A 23,014-nucleotide genomic window follows, 5' to 3' on the forward strand; every position below is an offset into this window, starting at 1 on the left:
ATAAAATTCTGACGGGACTGGACAGGTTAGATGCAGGAAGAAGGTTCCCGATGTTGGGGAAGTCCAGAACCAGGGATCACAGTCTAAGGATAAGGGGTAAGCCATTTAGGACCGAGATGAGGAGAAACTTCTTCACTCAAAGAATTGTGAACCTGTGGAATTCTCTACCACAGAAAGTTGTTGAGGCCAGTTCGTTAGATATATTCAAAAGGGAGTTAGATGTGGCCCTTACGGCTAAAGGGATCAAGGGGTATGGAGAGAAAGCAGGAAAGGGGTACTGAGGTTGCATGATCAGCCATGAGCATATTGAATGGTGGTGCAGGCTCGAAAGGCTGAATGGCCTACTCCTGCACCTATTTTCTATGTTTCTATTTTTCTATGTAATATGTGAACCCTGAGGAGATAAACCATATGAGGGGTTAATATTTCCCCCTCAAGGTGGGGAGTTTGTAAGAATAAAAGTGTTTATTAATGATTAAAATTGATTCTGTGCATGTATAAATGTTAAAAGTGTAGATTATACGGAAAGGCCTGTTTGTGTTGAAATAAAATGAAAGCCCACAGTTTGCCAGCATGGGCTGAGTTTTGAAAGAAACAAAATGGAAGCCCACAGAGCTACCGTATGGGTTTTGTGTATTGGAAAGCCATTTAACTTAATCAAGAGATGGCTGAGTGTGGCCAGTCAGCCACATGTGTGAGGAGACTCAATATGGAACTGCCCTGGAACCAAGGTCCAATCGTGAGGCTTTTGGAGGGACAATAGTTTTTGAGAGGTATAAAGAACGCAGCAAAAGACTTTTCTCTCTCTCTGCTGGACACACAGCACAAGACCTCCTGTTGAAGACCAGCCAAAACAGCAAGCCGTGTGTTCAAACCAGCCAGCCAAAGGGAAGTAACGTATATCGCTTGTTATTCTAACCTCATTGTATCTGTTGTAACTAAGGTTGATGTGCATGTGTGTGTGTGGTTTTTTAATGAACTGTTCCAATTGTTTTAAAAGAATTGTCTCACTGTCAAATTTAATGCCAGAGATTTAGAAATGTTACAATTGGTGGAGAATGCGGGCAACTGGCGAGACAGCTTTTTGATGATTCTTTTGAACAATTGGAAATCTCGGGAGGTGCGATTCTAAACTGTGTTGCGAAGTATAGCTTGAAACGATTAAACGGATCGGGAGATGCCAGAGATTTAGAAATCTTACAGGAGGGAGGGCTTCAGGTTTTGGGGGCATTGGGACTGGTTCTGGGGGATTTGGGACATATACAAGCCAGACGGGTTGCACCTCAACAGGGCCCAAACAAATATCCTCGCGGGGAGGTTTACGAGTGTTGTTGGGGAGGGTTTAAACTAATTTGGCACCAGGATGTAACATTAGAAAGGGGAAATAATGTGCTCAACGGATTGGGAGAGGCAGAAAGCACTAAAGTAAGAAATAGTAAGGTATTAGGTGGGGTCCTACTAAGAGAATACAGGATGGTCCAAGATGGGTTTGCAGTATATGTATGTGAACGCACAAAGCGTAGTAAACAAGGTAAGTGAGCTGCAGGCACAAATAGCCACATGGGAATACAATGTTGTGGCAATAACTGAGACTTGGCTCAAAAAAGGGCAGGATTATGTATTACATATTCCAGGTTATAAGGTGTTCAGGTAAGATAGGAAAGGAAAGATAGGAGATGGTGTCACAGTATTAGTTAAGGAGAATGTTACAGCGCTGGAGAGGGAGGATGTCCTGGAGGGAGAGAATCTATATCACTAGAGTTAACAAATAATAGATGCATCATTACACTACTAGGTGTATTCTATAAAACACCAACTAGTGGTAAACATATGGAGGAGAAAATTCACAGAGAAATTACAGAGAAAGGCAAGAACTATGAAGTAGTCATCAGGTGAATTTATAATGGGGAACAAAGAAATGGCAGACCATTTGAAGAAATACTTTGGTTCTGTCTTCACTAAGGAAGACACAAATAACCTTCCGGAAATATTAGGGGACCAATGGTCTAGCGAGAAGGAGGAACTAAAGGAAATCCTTATTAGTCAGGAAATTGTGTTAGGGAAATTGATGGGATTGAAGGCCGATAAATCCCCAAGGCCTGATAGTCTGCATTCCAGAGTACTTAAAAATAGTGGATGCATTGGTGATCATTTTCTAACATTCTATAGACTCTGGATCAGTTCCTATGGATTGGAGAGTAGCTAATATAACTCCAGTTTTTAAAACAGGAGGGAGAGAGAAAACAGGGAATTATAGACCAGTTAGCCTGACATCAGTAGTGGGGAAAATGTTGGAATCAATTATTAAAGATGTAATAGCAGCACATTTGGAAAGCAGTAACAGGATCGGTCCAAGTCAGCATGGATTTATGAAAGGGAAATTATGCTTGACAAATCTTCTAGAATTTTTTGAGGATGTAACTAGTAGAGTGGACAACAGAGAACCAGTGGATGTGGTGTATTTGGACTTTCAAGAGGCTTTTGACAAGATCCCATACAAGGGATTAGTGTTCAAAATTAAAGCACATGGTATTGGGGGTAATGTATTGACGTGGATAGAGAACTGGTTGGCAGACAGGAAGCAAAGAGTCGGGATAAACGGGTCCTTTTCAGAATGGCAGGCAGTGACTAGTGGGGTACCGTAAGGTTCAGTGCTGGGACCCCAGCTATTTGCAATACACATTAATGATTTGGACGAAGGAATTAAATGTAATAACTCCAAGTTTGCAGATGAAACTAAGCTGAGTGGCAGTGTGAGCTGTGAGGAGGATGCTAAGAGGTTGTAGGGTGACTTGGACAGGTTAGGTGAGTGAGCAAATGCATAGCAGATGCAGTATAATGTAGATAAATGTGAGATTATCCACTTTGGTGGCAAAAACAGGAAGGCAGAATATTATCTGAATGGTGACAGATTAGGAAAAGGGGAGGTGCAACGAGACCTGGGTGTCATGGTACATCAGTCATTGAAAGTTGGCATGCAGGTACAGCAAGTGGTGAAGAAGGCAAATGGCATGTTGGCCTTCATAGCGAGAGGATTTGAGTAGGAGCAGGGAGGTCTTACTGCAGTTGTACAGGGCCTTGGTGAGGCCACACCTTGAATATTGTTTACAGTTTTGGTCTCCTAATCTGAGGAAGGACATTCTTGCTATTGAGGGAATGCAGCGAAGGTTCACCAGACTGATTCCCAGGATGGCAGGACTGACATATGAAGAAAGACTGGATCGAATAGGCTTATATTCACTGGAATTTAGAAGAATGAGAGGGGATCTCATGGAAACATAAAAATTCTGACAGGATTGGACAGGTTAGATGCAGGAAGATTGTTCCCGATATTGGGGAAGTCCAGAACCAGGGATCACAGTCTAAGGATAAGGGGTAAGCCATTTAAGACCGAGATGAGGAGAAACTTCTTCACTCAGAGAATTGTGAACCTGTGAAATTTTCTACCACAGAAAGTTGTTGAGGCCAGTTTGTTAGATATATTCAAAAGGGAGTTAGATGTGGCCCTTACAACTAAAGGGATCAAGGGGTATGGAGAGAAAGCAAGAATGGCGTACTGAGGTGAATGATCAGCCATGATCATATTGAATGGTGGCGCAGGCTTGAAGGGCCGAATGGCCTACTCCTGCACCTATTTTCCATGTTTCTATGTATTATAATGGGGGACTTGAACTATCCTAATATAGACTGGGATTGTAATGGTGTAAAGGGCAGTGAAGGGGAAGAATTTCTGAAGTGTGTTCTGGAGAACTTTCTTGATCAGTATGTTTCCGGCCCGACGAGGGAGGAGGCATTGCTGGTTCTGGTTCTGGGGGATGAGGTGAGTCAAGTGGAGCAAGTGTCAGTAGGGGAACATTTAGGGAACAGAGATCATAGTATCATAAGGTTTAGATTATCTATGGAAAATGTAAGATTTCTCAAAATTCACAGATCCCGCAATGCTTGAAGAAACCCTAAGGAGAATAACTTTAGACTCTTTTAAACAAGCTTTGGGACGGTAAAATACATGCTGGGCCTAAGAGAGGGAGATTGAAGGTCGAAAACCAAGGTTAAAGGTGCATGTTGGGCCTGTAAAGGGAAAAATGCTGCAAACCAGGGGATGGGATCGACCTCTGTAAAGCCAGTTTGGATATTGGAGTTAATCACATTGTCTGGGGGAACTGTTTAACCTCAGTCAGCCCCCTAAAAGACATTAACATTTCCAACAATCCACCCACGGAAGAGCAGTCCCACACCCTAATCACAGGACCCAATAAACGCATGCATCATTCGAATCACCTCTCCAACCTGCAGAGAAATCTCAGACCCAGACAGGCAACTCAACTTTAACAATAGCTGGGAGCACATCAACTCATCACTAGTGAGTGCAGCAGTCCCGAAAACATTTTCGCAACATTGGCACATTTTAATCAGGTTACCGTTGACGAGCCCGCCAAAAATTAAGCAAAGAACGGGGATCGATTTGGCGCGCAGATTAGAAGGCCTCTCAAGGTATAATTGAGAGCCTGTCTCACAGTCAAGTCAGTCAAGGCAAGTCAAGACGGGGCAGTTAAAAGTCGAGACGGTGCAGTTAAGAGTTCTACAGTGCACCCAAGTTCAGTGACATCTTCAAACAGCTTCAGTGGCCCAGAGCATCATCGGACACATCGCGACAACAAGAGCCTTACGAAACTACCAACAAAGCATTACCATCAACCAACTTGGCAATACTGAGCCACCACGACCGACAAATTTCGGCAAAAAACCAACTCGGGAGAAACCCAGAGATTTGAAAGTTTTCCAGTCTGTTCCTGACCTGCCAGCGGGTAAATCCTTACCTAAAGTAACTCAAAACCCAATCTCTGCAAGAAGAAAAGTGGGTACTTACCCCATACATCCAACACGCGCACTACCGCATCAGCGGACTCACCCCAACTGAAGGAGAACGCAGTAAGAGGTCTTCTACCACGTTCGGGGTACGACAGGCAGAACCTACGGAATCCAGCGAACCCTGAAATCCAAAGGAAGGATCGGTAAGCATTATCCCTGGTACCCTAGAGTTCAACTTAGCTAGAGAGAGGAATTGCGGGGTGGAAGGTATTTTCTGCTGTATCTTCCTTGCCTATATTAAAGTGTTCCCCATTTTAGAGAGTGTAAGATTTTGACAGTGCATCATAATATTGTATTTTATTTCTCGAATAAAACCAAAAGTTTCTTGCACCAAAAACCAGTTGCCTGCTGCACTTTTGTCACATCCCCAAATAAATCCGAGGTCTAGAATCGAGGGAGTGGGAGCGATTCGAACCACTCAGAAAGTCAGAGGTGAAGCTGATCCACACACCACCTCTTACAAAAAGGACAGGGAGCAATCTGGAGTAAAAATGTTTAACTGGGGGAAGGCCAATTTCAGTGGGATGAAATCTGGCCCGGGTAAACTGGAATCAAAGCTTGGCAGGCAAAAGTGTAGCGGAACAATGGGCTGCCTTTAAGGAGGACATCGTTCATATCACAGTTGAGGTACATTCCCACGAGGGGGAAAGGTAGAGCAACTAAAGTCAGAGAGCTTCATGGATGACAAAACAGATGGAGAATATGATGAAGCAGAAAAGGAACACGTGTGACATGTCAGGTTGCAAATACATCTGAGAATCAGGCTATATATAGAAAGATCAGAGGAGGTGAAAAAGAAAATAAGAGGGGCAAAGAGAGGGTATGAGAATAGAATGGCCGCCAACATAAAAGGTAATCTAAAAATCTTCTATAGGCCTATAAATAGTAAACAGGTAGTAAGGGGAGGGATGGGGCTGATTAGGGACTAAAAAGGAGACCTATGCGTGGAGACAGAGGGTATGGCTGAGGTACTAAATGATTACTTTGCATCTGTCTTCACCAAAAGGATGCAGACAGACATAGTGAAGGAGCAGGTAGTGGACACACTTGATAGGATAAAAATTGATAAGAGGTATTAGAAATGCTGGCTGTACTTAAAGTAGATAAATCACCAGGAGCAGATGGGATGCACCCGAAGATGCTGAGGGAATGGAGGGCGGAAATCGCGGAGATACTGGCCATAATATTCCAATCCTCCATAGATAAGGGGGTGGTGCCAGAGGACTAGAGAATTGCAAACGTTACACCATTGTTCAAAACAGGGTGTGAAGATAATATGTTCAGAATAACTGTAAGCTCAAACTGGTGTGACCTTAGTCTCTTTAATCAAACTCCAGAGTGCCAAAGCAGCATGGCAGACAACCTTTTATACTTGCTTGCACGAGGTGTGCAGGTGACCCTTGGGTCTCCAACAGGTGCGCCCCCTGGTGGAAAGTCTTACACTATTATAAAGTTTACATACATAACATCACCTCCCCCCCCCCCAAAGTCTTAGCTACGTTATTTACAAGTTGAGACGATCTGGGGCTCTTCGTTCCCGGGTTGATCACCTGAGTTGAAGTCCTGGCATGGGTGAGTTGGTCGGATCATTACTGCTCTGCAGTGTGGCTGGTCTGATCGGACTGTCGGGCATGGTGGGTTCATCCTCGTGGTTGACAGCAAGGTCAATTGCTGGTTGGGTGTGTTGGTGGAGCAATGATGGTAATGTCCTCTTCAAACTGTTCTTGGTTGTCAGTGAATCGCCGTTTGGTCTGATCCAAGTGCTTTCTGCACATTTGTCCATTCAGAAGTTTGACAACAAACACTCTATTCCCCTCCTTGGCTAAAACAGTGCCAGCAACCCATTTGGGACCATGACCATAATTAAGAACAAACACAGGGTCATTAACTTCAATGTCACGTGTTACAGCCACGCGATCGTGGTATATGTTATGTCGGTGACACCGGGTTTCTACATGATCATTGAGATCCGGGTGGACTAAGGAGAGCCTGGTTTTGAGCGCTCTCTTCATTAACAATTCAGCCGGGGCAACCCCGGTAAGCACGTGGGGTCACGTCCGGTAGCTGAGCAGAATCCGGGATAACCCTCTGCTTGATGGTTTGGACTGCCCGTTCCACTTGACCATTGGATGTGGACTTAAACGGGGCAGACCTGACATGTTTGATGCTATTGCAAGTCATGAACTCGTTGAACTCCGAGTTGATGAAACATGGTCCATTGTCACTAACAAGGACGTTGGGCAAACCATGGGTGGCGAACATGGCCCGGAGACGTTCAATGGTGGCAGTGGATGTACATGATGACATTATTACACGTTCAATCCATTTAGACTAAGCATCCACTGCTACTAGGAACATCTTTCCTAGAAAGGGGCCAGCGAAATCTCCGTGGACCCTGGACCACAGTTTGGAGGGCCATGACCACAGACTCAGTGGGGCCTCCCTAGGTGCATTGCTCAACTGTGAGCAAGTGTTACATTGGTGTACACATGACTCCAATTCGCAGTCAATGCCGGGCCACCAAACGTGCGACCTGGCGATAGCCTTCATCATGACTATGCCTGGGCGAGTACTGTGTAGGTCGCGTATAAACGTTTCCCTGCCTTTCTTTGGCAAAACCACACGATTCCCCCATAGGAGACAATCCGATTGGATGGACATTTCATCCTTGTGTCGGTAAAACAGCTTCATTTCGTCTTGCATTTCCCCGGGAACAGCCGACCAGCTCCCATTAAGGACACAGCTTTTTATTAGTGATAGCTCAGGATCCTGGCTGGTCCAGGTCCTGATCTGGTGAGCAGTGACGGGTGACCCCTCACTCTCAAAAACATCCATTACAAGAAGCAAGTCTGCGGGCCGCGTCATTTCCACCCCGGTGGTGGGCAATGGTAGACGACTGAGGGGATCAGCACAGTTCTCAGTGCCTGGTGTGTGGCGGATTACCTAGTCATACCCAGATAACGTTAGTGCCCATCTTTGGATGCGGGATGAAGCATTGGTGTTAATACCTTTGCTTTCTGAGAACAGCGAAGTGAGCGGTTTGTGGTCGGTTTCGAGCTCGAACCGGAATCCAAATAGGTATTGGTGCATTTTCTTAACCCCGTTTACGCATGCTAATGCTTCTTTCTCAACCATACTGTAAGCTCTTTCAGCCTTAGATAAACTTCTGGATGCATATGCAAACCGGTTACAGTTTGCCTGACACATTGGCTTGTTGTAACACACAACCGACCCCGTACGAAGATGCATCACAAGCTAGTACTAAATGTTTACACGGGTCATACAATACAAGTAACTTGTTAGACATAGCAGGTTTCTGGCCTTATCGAAGGTTGTCTCTTGAGATTTACCCCAAACCCAGTTGTCACCCTTATGTAGCAATAAATGCAAAGATTCCAGCAAAGTGCTCAACCCGATAGAAAGTTACCAAAATAGTTGAGGAGTCCCAGGAACGAACATAGCTCCATCACATTCTGAGGTCTGGGTGCATTCTTGATGGCCTCCGTCTTGGAGTCCGTGGGTCTGATGCTGTCCGCCGCAATCTTTCTCCCCAAAAATTCAACCTCTGGCGCCAGGAAAATACACTTGGAGCGTTTCAGCCTGAGTCCCACTCTGTCCAGTCGCTTTAGAACCTCTTCCAGGTTGTGCAAGTGATCGGTAGTGTTGCGACCAGTGATCAGGATGTCATCTTGAAACACAATGGTGCGCGGAACCGATTTCAGCAGACTCTCCATGTTCCTCTGGAAGATGGCAGCAGCCGAGCGAATCCCAAAAGGGCATCTGTGGTATATAAACAGTCCGTTGTGTGTGTTGATGCACGTCAATCTTTTCGAAGGTTCAGCCAGCTACTGTGTCATGTAGGCGGAGGTTAGATCCAGCTTGCTAAAAGACTCCCCCCCGCTAACATTGCAAACAGGTCCTTCGCTTTGGGTAGTGGGTACTGGTCCTGTAACGAGACTCGGTCGATCGTCACTTTGTAGTCTCCGCAGATTCTGACCGTCCCATCGCTTTTCAACACCGGATCAATTGGGCTGACCCACTCGTTGAACTCGACTGGCGATATAATTCCCTCTCATTGAAGTCTGTCCAGTTCGATCTCGACTTTCTCCCACATCATATATGGAACCGCTCGGGCCTTGTGATGAACGGGCCGTGCATCAGGCACTTTGGCACCTGTGAAGTTGCCGATGCCTGGCTCAAATAGCGATGGAAATTTGTTTAGCACTTGAGTGCATGAGGCGTCACCACCGAAGACAGCGCTTTGATGTCGTCCCAGTTCCATCGAATCTTTCCTAGCCAGCTTCTGCCGAACAGCGTTGGGCCATCGCCTGGTACAATCTATAGTGATAAATCACGCACAGTCCATCGTACGATACCTTCACTGCCGCACTGCCAATGACTGGTATGAGCTTTTTGGTGTAAGTGCGCAGCTTTGTATGAATCGGGCTTAGTTTTGGCCTTTGCGCCTTGTTGCCCAACAGTTTCTCTCAAACCTTCTGGCTCATAATTGACTGACTCGCCCCCATATCCAATTCCATGGAAACTGGAATTCCGTTTAATTTGACTTTCAACATTATCAGAGGGCTTTTGGTGGTGAAGGTGTGTACCCCATACACTTCCTCTTCAGCCTCGGGTTGAGTTGCCTCTCTTACTCGTTCAGCGTGATTCGCGCCGCATCGGTCATCTTCTGCCGACTCTGCCACGTGGTGAGTCGCAGCACGTCTGCACATTCGCTGGAGGTGCCCCATTGTTCCACAGCCCTTGCACACGTAGTGCTTGAATCGACATTGATGGGCTCGATGATTACCCCCGCAGCGTCAACATGGTGTTAATAGATTCGCATTCACGCCCCACAGCGAACTCTGAGTCATCCTAGGTCTGGCCTCTGCAGGCGTGTAGGCCCTGCCATTTACAGTTCTGCCTGCTGAAGGTGTTATTCTATGCACAGTACTTGCCGGCGAGCTTCAATGCAGAGAAGATATCTGCTTAGTGTTATCATTCGTGGACATGAAAGCCTGGGCTATCGTGATGGCCTTGCTCAGATCTAGGGATTCGGCAGACAGCAGCTTGTGAAGAATGACCTCGTGGCCGATTTCAAGCACAAAAAAGACCCCCAACAGTTCCCCCAAAAATCCAGCAAATTCGCACGGTCCCGCAAGGCGTCTTAGGTCGGCGACATAGCTCGCCACGTCCTGGCCCTCAGAGCAATGGCGCGTGTAAAAGCGATACCTGGCCATTAAGATGCTCTCCTTCGGCTTGAGATGTTCCCGAACCAGCGTGCACAACTCTGCATATGTCTTGTCCGTTGGTTTCGTCGGTGCTAGCAGATTTTTGATGAGGGCATATATCGTGGACCCACAAACGATGAGGAGAATCGCCTTGCGCTTGACCGTGTTATTGTCCATATCAAGCTCGTTGGCCATGAAGTACTGGTCAAGACGCTCAATGAAGGCTTCCCAATCATCACCCTCAACAAATCTCTCAAAAATACCAACGGCAGCCATAACCGCGTGAAAGTTCGTGATCTGTTACTCGTCGCCAATTATTATGTTCAGAATAACTCCAGCTCAAACTGGTGTGACCTTAGTCTCTTTACTCAAACTCCAGAGTGCCAAAGCAGCATGGCAGGCAACCTTTTATACTTGCTTGCACGAGGTGTGCAGGTGACTCTTGGCAAGTCTTACACTATTATAAAGTTTACATACATAATAGATAAAACCAGCAACTACAGGCCAGTCATTTTAACCTCAGCAGTGGGGAAGCTGTTAAAAACAGTGATCGGGGACAAAATTAAACAGTCACTTGGATAGTTCTGCCTTCTTAGCACCTTCCTAGCGCAGTAAGTGCCTTCTTAGCGCAGTAGGCAGCGCGTCAGTCTATTTAGAAGAATAAGAGGGGATCGCATAGAAACATATAAAATTCTGAAGGGACTGGACAGGTTAGATGCAGGAAGAATGTTCCCGATGTTAGGGAAGTCCAGAACCAGGAGTCACAGTCTAAGGATAAGGGGTAAGCCATTTAGGACCGAGATGAGGAAAAACTTCTTCACTCAGAGAATTGTTAACCTGTGGAATTCTCAACACAGAAAGTTGTTGAGGACAGTTCGTTAGATATATGCAAAAGGGAGTTAGATATGGCCCTTACGGCTAAAGGGATCAAAGGGTATGGCGAGAAAGCAGGAATGGGGTACTGAAGTTGAATGATCAGCCATGATCATATTGAATGGCGGTGCAGGCTCGAAGGGCCGAATGGCCTACTCCTGCACCTATTTTCTATGTTTCTATGATTCTATGTGTGGATTAATTATGGAAAGCCAGCACGGATTTGTTAAATGCAAATCATGTTTAACCAACTTGATCGAGTTTTTTGATGAGGTAACAGAGAGGGTTGATGAGGGTAATGCGGTTGATGTGTACATGGATTTCCAAAAGGCATTTGATAAAGTGCCACATAACAGGCTTGTCAGCAAAGTTGAAGCCCATGGAATAAAAGGGACAGTGGCAGCATGGATACGGAATTGGCTCAGTGACAGGAAACAGAGAGTAGTGTGAACGGTTGTTGTTCAGACTGGAGGAAGGTATACAGTGGTATTCCCCCGGGGTCGGTACTGGGACCACTACTTTTCTTGATGTATATTAATGACTTGAACTTGGGTGTACAGGGCACAATTTAAAATTTTTAGATGACACAAAACTTGGAAGTATAGTGAACAGTGAGGAGGAGGGTGGTAGACTTCAAGAGGACATAGACAGCCTGCTGGAATGGGCGGGCACGGGGCAGGTGAAATTTAACGCAGAAAAGTGCGAAGTGATACATTTTGGTGGAAAAAAATGAGGCGAGGAAATATAAACTAAAGGACACAATTCTAAAGGGGGTGCACGAACAGAGAATTGGGATTATATGTGCACAAATTATTGAAGGTGGCAGGGCAGGTTGAGAAAGCGGTTAAAAAAGCTTATGGGATCCTGGGCTTCATAAATAGAGGCATAGAGTGTAAAAGCAAGGAAGTTATGATGAACTTTTATAAAACACTGGTTTGGCCTCAACTGGAGTATTGTGTCCAATTCTGGGCACCGCAGTTTAGGAAGGATATGAAGGCCTTAGAGAGGGTGCAGAAAAGATTTACGAGAATGGTTCCAGGGATGAGGGACTTCAGTTACGTGGACAGACTGGAGAAGCTGGGATTGTTCTCCTTGGAGCAGAGAAGGTTGAGAGGAGATTTGATCGAGGTGTTCAAAATCATGAGGGGTCTAGACAGAGCAGATAAAGAGAAACTGTTCCCATTGGTGGAAGGGTGGAGAACCAGAGGACACAGATTTAAGGTGATTGGCAGAAGAACTAGAGGCGACATGAGGAAAAAAGAATTTACGCAGCGAGTGGTTAGGATCTGTAATGCGCTGCCCGAGAGAGTGGTGGATGCAGACTCAATCACGGTTTCCAAAAGGGAATTGGATAAGTACCTGAAAGAAAATAATTTGCCGGGCTACGGAGAAAGGGCGGGAGAGTGGCACAAACTAAGGTACTCTTGCAGAGAGCCGGCACGGGCTTGAAGGGCCGAATGGCCTCCTCCCGTGCTGTAACCATTCTATGATACTACGAACAATTTGTGAAGGAGCTAAACTCTGATGGGAGATCATGAGGTCGATAATGTGATGGAAATTGTTGCAGTGATTCAAGCACCAAAGCCACGTGTTGCAGTGTGTAAAGCCCATAAAGGCTCCAAGTTCAATGCAAATGAGTTGGAAGCGTCATGATACGCTGGAATCCCAGATCAGAACTGCAGATACTGAGCACCTATTCAAAATGCACCTCCGGAAAAACTTATTGCTGATCTTCTCACATCGCAGGGACTCTTTCTGCCCATACTTATCGCCTCGTCATGTACATCACATCATGTACATTGCACTGAGAGAGCAACCAAAGCATTTCAATTAGCTTGCATCATATTACACTGTGAGCCAGCTCACAGTGTACAGACACACCAGTATCTCATGCTCATTCCTGGTTACACTCCACACTGTGATCCCTGAAAATCAGGGTATGGGGACCTGAGGGAGGGGATCAGTGGGAATGTGTGTGTGTGTGTGTGTGTGTGTGTGAGTGTGTGTGTGTGAGTGTGTGTGTGAGTGTGAGAGAGTGTGTGAGTGTGAGTGTGAGTGTGTGTGTGTGTGAGTGTGTGAGTGTGTGTGTGAGTGTGTGTGTGTGAGTGTGTGAGTGTGTGTGTGTGTGTGTGTGTGTGTGTGAGAGTGTGTGAGTGTGTGTGTGTGAGTGTGTGTGTGTGTGTGTGAGAGTGTGTGAGTGTGTGTGTGAGAGTGTGTGAGTGTGTGTGTGAGTGTGTGTGTGTGTGTGTGTGTGTGTGAGTGTGTGTGAGTGTGTGTGTGTGAGTGTGTGTGTGTGTGTGTGAGTGTGTGAGTGTGTGAGTGTGTGTGTGTGTGTGTGTGTGTGTGTGTGTGTGATAGAGAATTCAAAATCAAGCCACAGAACCGTCCAAACTGGGCCGATGTGGGAATTTTTAACGTAACGGGGATTCTGAATAAAACAGATGGAAAAGCCTGGACAGGCCCCGGACAAAGAAACAGCTAACATTCATTGCCTATAATGGCACCTATTGGGTGTGTGGCCACAAGGCCTACCCTTGGCTGCCCCAGAATTGGACGGGATCCTGCTATTTAGCCTACATTGTGCCTTATATGTATCATATAGAGTCACTGTCGGAACATTTACACCGTCCGAAGAGAGCTATCACAGAAACAGAGAGGTTCTTTGCCATTCTGATCCCTGGGTATGGGACCGCCAAACTGGCAAGGGAATCCATTAACATGGCCTCCGTTGTGGAACGGGTAGCCAATGATTACTCAGAGGCCCTAGTTAAAATCAATGCAGAAATGGTAGCAATCCGCACAGTAGCCCTACAGAATAGACTGGCCCTTGACTATATCCTGGCTGAAAAGGGAGGTACTTGCACCCTACTCGGAACTGAGTGTTGCACATATATCCCAGATAGCTCCGAAGAAATGACCCACTTAGCGGAGCATATCCAAAAGGAGGTAGAAAAACTTAAGCAACCCCCATCATTCACTTTGTGGAGTGGAGCCACTGAATGGCTAGGTTCAATAGGAACTTCATTGGTGGAAGGTTTAATTCTATTTGTTGTAATTATTTTACTTTTATATTGTTTGTTTATGTTGATTAAATGTTGTTGTGACCAGGCGGCTGTAGCTGCTGTCCCGCAGGTGAGACCTTGCAGGTCCCAGCAGACCGTCTGTACGTGGCACAGGGGTATGTTATGCTTAAGGGAAGGTTGTTCACTGGTTGAATTAAGATATTGATTTGGATTAAATTGGAATAAGGTTAATTAACCTACTAAAACCAGACTTCCATTGTGGCCACGATGGAACTCGGGTTGGTGTAAATTTGTGTGGAAGCTACTAGTCCGGACATGTGGCGAAACACATCAACAAATTTTGGAAGGAAACTCTATTAACATGTATGAAATTATTTTGTAGAATGTTTAACCAGTGATACCTGAAGTTTTATGATTCAGTTTGTGAAAGAATTAAAGGGGGGATTGATAGAGAATTCAAACAGGCTGCATTTAGACAGGCTGTGAAAATTCACAGACAACAAGTCAGAGATGCTACATGCATTTCAGCATGTTGCATTAAGGCATCAATCAACTTGACATTTTAGGACCCTTGGGTAGTGAGCCAATAAGGTCAAAGAAGGCGAGTTCTTTTCTGTAAATTGATCCAGGCATAAATACAGCCATTTTGGCCGTGTGGTTTCAGTAAGACAAAGGAACTGGCAATCAGCCAGCAGTTTGTTGCTCTCTGCCAAGATTAAAAAGTTAAAACTACCATCGGAGTTCGTATTTCATTGAAAATTAAGAGATCTAACAGTGTGTGTGTGTGTGAGTTTGTGAGTGTGTGTGTGAGTGTGTGTGTGTGTGTGAGTGTGTGAGTGTGTGAGTGTGTGTGTGAGAGTGTGTGAGTGCGTGTGTGAGTGTGAGTTTGTGTGTGTTTGTGAGTGTGTGTGTGTGTGAGAGAGTGTGTGAGTGTGTGTGTGTGAGTGTGTGAGTGAGTTTGTGTGAGTGTGTGTGTGTGTGCGTGAGTGAGTGTGTGTGTGAGTGTGAGCGTGAGTGGGTGTGTGTGTGTGTGAGTGTGTGTGAGTTTATGTGTGTGCGTGTGAGTGTGTGTGTGAGTTTGTGTGTATGCGTGTGTGAGTGTATGTGTGTGAGTGTGTGTGAGTGAGTGTGTGTGTGTGTGTGAGTGTGTGTGTGTGTGAGTGTGTGTATGTGTGTGTGTGAGTATGTGTGAGTGTGTGTGAGTGTGTGTGTGTGTGTGTGATAGTGTGTGTGTGAGTGTGTGTGTGTGTGTGTCTGTGTGTGTGTGTGAGAGTGTGTGTGTGTGTGTGTGAGTGTGTGTGTCTGTGTGTGTGTGTGTGTGTGTGAGTGTGTGTGTGTGAGAGTGTGTGTGTGAGAGTGTGTGTGTGTGAGTGTGCGTGTCTGTGTGTGAGTGTGTGTGTCTGTGTGAGTGTGTGTGTCTGTCTGTGTGAGTGTGTCTGTGTGTGTATGAGTGTGTGTGAGTGCGTGTGTGTGTATGAGTGAGTGTGTGTGTGTGTGTCCGTGTGAGTGTGTGTGTCTGTGTGTGTGTGTGTGTCTGTGTGTGTGTGTGTGTGTGTGTCTGTGTGTGTGTGCGTGGTGGGCAGAGGAAACGTTACAATGACACCCTCAAAGCCTCATTGATAAAGTGCAACATCCCCACTGACACCTGGGAGTCCCTGGCCAAAGACCGCCCTCAGTGGAGGAAGTGCATCCGGGAGGGCGCTGAGCACCTCGAGTCTCATCGCCGAGAGCGTGCAGAAAACAAGCGCAGGCAGCGGAAGGAGCGTGCAGCAAACCAGTCCCACCCTCCCCTTCCCTCAACCACTGTCTGTCCCACCACTATCATTCCCATATTGGACTGTACAGTCACTTGTGAACTCACGTTTCGAGTGGAAGCAAGGCTTACTCAATTTTGAGGGACTGCCTATGATGATGATGACCCTATCCTGGGTAAAATGTGAACAGAGCAGGAGTCAAGCCTGGGGTTTTGTGATCTGTGTGTCTCAGCCCCCAGTAACCATAACCCCAATTTTCATCGCCCAACTTTGCTTCCACCACAGTTTCAGCTGCCTGGTCCCTAAGCTCTGTAATTCCTTCCCTAAACCTCTCTGCCTTTCCAATTCCTTCCCTAAACCTCTCTGCCTCTCCACCTCTTTTTCCCTCCTTTAAGCTGCTCCTTAAAACCTACCTCTTTGACCTAATATCTCCTTATGTGGCTCTGTGTCAAATTGTGATTTATAACACTCCTGTGAGGCTCCGTGGGATGTTTTACTACATTAAATGGTGCCTTATAAATTCAAGTTGTTGTTGTACCACTCCAGGCTCATGTAGTATTTTTACAATTCATTCTCCCTGAGCAGCTTGCTAGAGACTGCAGAGAGTACGTAAGTGTCAACGACATTGCTGTGGGGCTGAAGCCAGACCAAGTAAGGGCGGGCGGTTTCCATCCCCAAAGGACGTTAGTGAACCAGTTGGGTTTAAGACAATCCAACAGTGTCATGGTCACTTTTACTGAGACCAGCTTTTTAATTTCCAGATTTTTTTGACCTGTGTTCAAATTCTCATGTGACATGGTGGGATTTGAACTCACCTTCTCTGAATTGACGAATTTCCTGGATGTGATCCTGCGGCTGCATAATTCAGTGAAACATCCATTAAAATACCAAAGCTGCTCCAAAATCTTTAGACAATTAAAAATCTGTTCCTGGACAGCAGTCTCATGGGGCGATGGTGTCACAGTCATTCCAGTCACTGGCTTTGGTGATTCAGAGCGGAAAACTGGTCATCTACTGCCACCTGGTGGACAATGAACATAAGGTTAATATAAACTTTCATTTAACCTTTAAGGATGCGTTTGTTTGTACTGCAAAAATGGCCACCATGCTCCACCCTTTGTCCATGATTGGTCCCCTTAGAGGATAAGCCACACCCTGAAGTTTCACAGGAATGTGTCACTGAAACCGCCCATCCCAAGGTCTCACTGACTTTGCAAATTGTAACTCGATCCACTTTGACTTCCTGAAGCGACAGAGGACAGAGCTCCCTAGAAGGCAGCAAGGGCCAGCCAAAGTGCCTTACCCCAGTCCAAGTACATCCTCCCCCACACCCCCACCATAGATGGGGCAGACAGAATGTTAACAGGTTTATTGCGTATGAAGTGAATAGTGACAGTGTCGTGACTCCTGGACATCATCCACTCCAACGATTTCCCTTGTAGGGTTGGAAGAACATGATCCGTCTTCCCTGAGTTCCCTCTCTCCCCTCTGATTCCCCCCACGCCCCCCCCCCCCATCTCCATCTCTCCCAGTCTCTCTCCCTCCCCCAGCTGCTCTCTCCCAGTCTCTCTCCCTCCCCCAGTCTCTCTCACACTCCCCCAGTCTCCCTCACACTCCCCCAGTCTCTCTCACACTCCCCCAGTCACCCTCACGCTCCCCCAGTCTCTCTCACACTCCCCCAGTCTCCCTCACACTCCCCCAGTCTCTCTCACACTCTCCCAGTCTCTCTCCCTCCCCCAGTCTCTCTCACACTCCCCCAGTCTCCCTCACACTCCCCCAGTCTCTCTCACACTCTCCCAGTCTCTCTCACACTCCCCCAGTCTCTCTCTCACTCCCCCAGTCTCTCTCTCACTCCCCCAGTCTCTCTCTCACTCCCCCAGTCTCTCTCTCACTCCCCCAGTCTCTCTCACACTCCCCCAGTCTCCCTCTCTCTCCCCCAGCCTCTCTCACTCCCCCAGTCTCTCTCACACTCCCCCAGTCTCCCTCTCTCTCCCCCAGTCTCTCACTCCCCCAGTCTCCCTCACGCTCCCCCAGTCTCTCTCTCACTCCCCCAGTCTCTCTCACACTCCCCCAGTCTCCCTCTCTCTCCCCCAGCCTCTCTCTCCCCCAGTCTCTCTCTCTTTCACACCCCTCCCGGCCTCCTGCCACCGCTCGCCAGCCTCTCTCGGCCCCCCGAGAGGGGTCGGGGTCAGAGCGGGGGAGAGAGTCTGGGGCGGGGGGAGAGAGTTGGGAGGGGTTAGTCGGGACCTCTGCGGAGACTCAGGACTCAGGTCCTGCTTCTTGGCGGGAATGATTCGGACCTGGGGGGGCGGGGGGAGGGGGGGCAGAGCTTGACACGGAGCGGGGCTTGACAGACACATATTTGTCAAAAAAAAGTGCAGTACAAATAGTTACACTGTCTCTTTAATTGCAGGCATGTTGAACAATGGATTCCCGGGAGAGAGTTACAGGCTGAAATGTAATTGAGGGTTCAGACGGTTTTATATATATATATATATATATAATAATGGATACCTGGCAGTTAGTTACAAGCTGGAATATAATCAAAGGGTTCAGACTTTTTATATATAGAGTAATGGATGCCCAGGAGTGAGTTACAGACTGTACTCTAATTGAGGCATTCAAATGATTTATATATAGAGTAACAGATATCTGGGAATGAGTTACAGGCTGGAATCTCATAGTGCGGTTGTTGGTTTAATAAACACACAAGCGCTGATTTTAAATAAAATGCTGAGTGGGATTGTTAGACCCCACATGTTGCACCATGAAAACTTGTATCCACTAAATCAGTATCAATGGGCTCTAGAACTTGCGTTTCAAGTTGCTGTGGAGTTATGACATTGCCTGTGGATCGTTAGTAAAAGTATTGACCAAGGATTGGACGCAGATTGTCCATCATCACAGGGTCTGGGCGTGTGGGGCTGAATGGACGAGGGGAGCGGGGAAGAAAATAGAACTGCTCCCTCACATGTTCATTTGGTGCCATCTACTGGTAGAATATGTAAATTGAATGAGGTTCAATACATGCACAAGAGGACAACTAAAATAAATTTTTTAAAGAGCTGGAAATACTCTCCCAAAAACAGAAATGAGATTAATGGCCAATTTATTTGTGGGGTTCTTTTGTGGTAATGGTCAAGATCAGAGAAACAGACCACACCAAATCAATTTCTGTTCCAAAGCTAGAGGAACAGCACTGGTGCAGGAACAGGAGTGTTCAAAAGGAATTACATAGAACACAGAAACAGGCTGTTTGGCCCAACCAGTCCATGGCGGTGCTTATTCTCTGTATGAGCAGTAGTCCTAATCCCATTTACCTGCCCTGTTCCGATATCACTTTAGTCCCACACTTTCGACTACCTCGCTGACCTATTCTGAAACGTTGATATGATCTCTGCAAGAAGGACCAGCGCAGCCATAAGACGCATGGACTTAAGCTTCAGCTGACAGAAGACCAGTGGTCACGAGAACTAGAAACAGGAAAAGAGGGAGATATTCTCCACGACTTTACACTCCACAACGAGCCTGAGACAGGTTTGATGGAGCAGATGGTCTTTCGCTGTCCATCACTGTCTGTATGTTTGTACATTCTATAGTTGTGTCTAATATGTTGAGCAAAAACAACAATAAATGGGTCAGAACATGGAGGAGCGGATTTCAAGACAGCAACACACCTCGAGTTGTGTTACATCGTCTCAGTTTCTGCCTCGTAATACATTGCCCTGCATCTGTTGAAAGTTAACTATGGCACTGATCTGAAGGTAAGTTGTTACTCCTGAAGGAATCATTGTGAGACTCCAGTTCAATTTATTTACGTTGAAGGTGTGACTGCCACATTATATTTCAATTTCTGCCCCTATCCTGTGCACCAACTGTGAGTAAGAGGGTATATAGCTGGTTGTGCAATTAGACCCTCAGAAGATCTCAGCCAACAAACAACCCCTGGGGGGTATAGATTGCAATTCTTGCCTTCGCTAACTTGAGAAAAAAAGAGTAGTTGGGTAAAAACCGGTATTTGCCACTTAACGTTAACATTTTTAGCAGTGACTTGAAACATACAAAATTCTTACAGGGCTTGACAGGGTACACGCTGGGAGGATGTTACCTGTGGCTGGGGAGTCTAGAACCAGGGGTCACAGTCCCGAAATAAGGCGTTGGTCATTTAGGACTGAGATGAGGCGAAATTTCTTCACTCAGAGGGTGGTGAATCTTTGGAATTCTCTACCTCGGTGGGCTGTGGAGGCTGAGTCATTGAGTGTATTCAAGACACAGATCGACAGATTTTTGGATATTAAGGGAATCAAGGCATATGGGGCTAGTGAAGGCAAGTGGAGTTGAGGTAGAAGATCAGCCATGATCTCATCGAATGGAGGAGCAGGCTTGAGGGGCCGAATGGCCGACACCTGCTCCTATTTTTATGGCTGGAATTTCACCCCCGAGGAGGTGTGTGAAACAGCACTAGGGACGGAGAGAAATCCCTCTGTTTCCAACTTCTCCCTAATGCCCCCTTGAGAACGCTGCTGGCCTCTAGCTGGTACCTTGCAACAGTAAATGTGAGGAATCGCGGGTATGAAATCAGTTCCACCATTCTGTGGCTCTTTGCCCTGCCATGCTCCACTGAGACCTTATTTTTAAACTTTTTTTTAGTTAAATTTTGAGCTTGTCAAGGTGACAGATGTCATTACTGTACGTTTTCCAATTTCAGGGCCTATTGGTAGGCTGTATCGAATGGTTCGGTCAGAATGAAGCTGCCTCTACTATGGCCCCCATCAATTTTCCCCAACCACAGTCACAGAAGAGCACCACCTACAGAATCACTGTTACATTTTCTCCTTTCTCACACCAGCTCATCTTGAGCAAGACTGTGATTTAGAAAACATAAGATTCTAAGTAATCTTCAACAAACAAAATGCTGCATAGATAAGTGAAACGTAATCATTTACTGTAAGCACCCAGAATAAAATTGCCGAAATACCGAGAAGAGTGTAAATTAAGCATCGTCAATGTTCTGTCTGTTTCTCCCTCCAGCTCACATCTGTATATTAGGTCAATATAGGCACTAAGTGAGAACTCTAGCTTTCAAATGATAGATGAAAGCAGGTGTCAGATCTAACCTGTTTGTTTACACTGGAATCATCAAAGAGTCTGAATTTCTGTTTATAACTGTCCTGTTGCACTCCACCTACAGGTTGGCTAAAAAATGACTCAGGTTGATGAGAGTTAAGGAATATGGTGCCAGTGGAGCGAAATGTGTGGTTAAGAGTCGCCATCTGCTGTCGGAGTTGTTTTATTGCGAATTCTCTGAACATTTAAATTTAACACTTGAGTACTGGGGAAAAATAACATTCAAAACGTGCCTTCCATATAACATCTACTTATATAGATGTAAATTTTGAATGGGCGATAAAGTTAACTTGGAAGAATTTTAAACTTGTATATTTGGAATTATTTTTGTTTCCAGTATTTTTACCTATCTTGTTACTGCAGTTCCTTGATTAATACAGTAACATAGTGGATCCTTTGACAGCCAGTACTTAAAATGGAAAAATGATTAACTAACTTGTAGTGCCGAGGCCCGGGGGAGGGAACACTAATCCAAAGTTGAACAAACTGTGATTTGTTTCATTTCAACCTGCCTGTTGTTACTGAAAGTGCTACTGATGTAAAAGCTGAGGTGTGGCTGGACGCTTCGCCTGCAGCAGCCCCAACACAATCGCGTTACAAGTTGCAAGTTCGGGCTGCGTTAAACCGGGCAGTTCGTAAATCAAGTCGCGGCCCAACAGGTCTATGCTGGTGAAAATAACATCAAATTGTGAAATGCACTCTAAAATCGAAAGTGGCTGAAGAAGCATCAATTCTTAGCCTCACCTGAAACACACACTGTTAGTAAATAAAGTCCCTGATAAAGGTTAGACTCAAAGTGGCACCGAGCTGGGGTCCAGCCAAGAGAGCCGTGGTTTTATCTTATCCACACCAATATTGTGTAATAAATGAACGGGACATTAGTAATGGGATTCTTAACTAAATGCCCTGTTTTTATTTAATTTTGACTTTTTTTAAATTACAAAGGGTTAATCAACTTGTTAAAATTATTTTTAGGAAGGGAGGGTTCCATATAGCGGGTCTTTCAAAAACAAAAGCTTGTCTAATGAACGATGGTTTCCGTTCGGATAGTTAATTGCTTTTGTCTGTAATTCCGTGATACACTGTTGCATTGATTCAACCCGGCTCTCGAAACTTTGTTTAAGGTGGAGAGGAAAGTAGACACTGGTTTAACGGGCAATGTCTCTCTGGCCATTTAAAACTGAACCTTAGCTTCTGGTATGGGGAGAGATATTTTCTTAAAAGTTACAAAATAGAAAAGTAATTGTAGAATATCTGTTTAAGGGCACCTCTAATGTGTGTTTAAGCGGCCGCTTGTAGGTGTTTCATAATATTGGACCTGAAAAGTTGCGATTTGCTGGTTCTCCAAACAAATCTTCTTCTTCATTTAAGCTTATTAACGAAAAAAAAATAATAAAATGTGTCATTGCAACTTTTTAAGTGGTGATTTGGACTTTTTGCCTACTTTATCGGCCGTGTCCACCTTAAAAAGCTGGGTCGCTTTGGGATCTACCCAAAGCCCAGAGCTGAAGTTGTCTTTAAGAGAGTTTTTGAAGAACTTTCATTTTGACTCAATGTGAAATGTATTTCTAAACGGTTGATGCTCAGTCCGCGAGTTCGGTTGAGGGGGAAGGGGAGGGGGGTTGTTTCAGGTAGTTTGAAACGGGGCCATTTACATCAAATTTGAAATTAAGGAGGGAATGTTTTTTGGAGTCACGTTGAATTAAATCTATGTAATCTGCATACGGAGGGGGGGGGGGGAAGAAGCAATATTGCCGGTGAGTTTACCCAGAATTTCACTTCGGGAGTATTGGATTGGCAATAATATGAAAGTTTGAGTGGAAGTTTGACTGAAGGAAGAGCTGGAAGAAAACGAGAGACTCACTGCGAATGTGACACAGAAACTGTGATACTTTGTGTTTGGCAGAAGGCGTTATATCAGGGCTACCTGGAATTTAAAAAAAAAAGGTGCAAAGAGAAAAATTGAGAATCGCTTGTTCAGTAAGCCTCCCCCCAACCCACCCCACCCCAAAGAAATCGGAAAGCCTTTTCCTGGCGATACGACGCGCTGGGCTCGGGGCCAGCTGGACTGCTCCCACTCTGACTTACGCACCGAGCTGGGATAGGCTACAGAGTCTTTGATCGACCAAAGGAAGGGGCC

The sequence above is a fragment of the Pristiophorus japonicus genome, chromosome 11, assembly GCF_044704955.1.
Source record: "Pristiophorus japonicus isolate sPriJap1 chromosome 11, sPriJap1.hap1, whole genome shotgun sequence".
NCBI classification, from domain to species: domain Eukaryota; kingdom Metazoa; phylum Chordata; class Chondrichthyes; family Pristiophoridae; genus Pristiophorus; species Pristiophorus japonicus.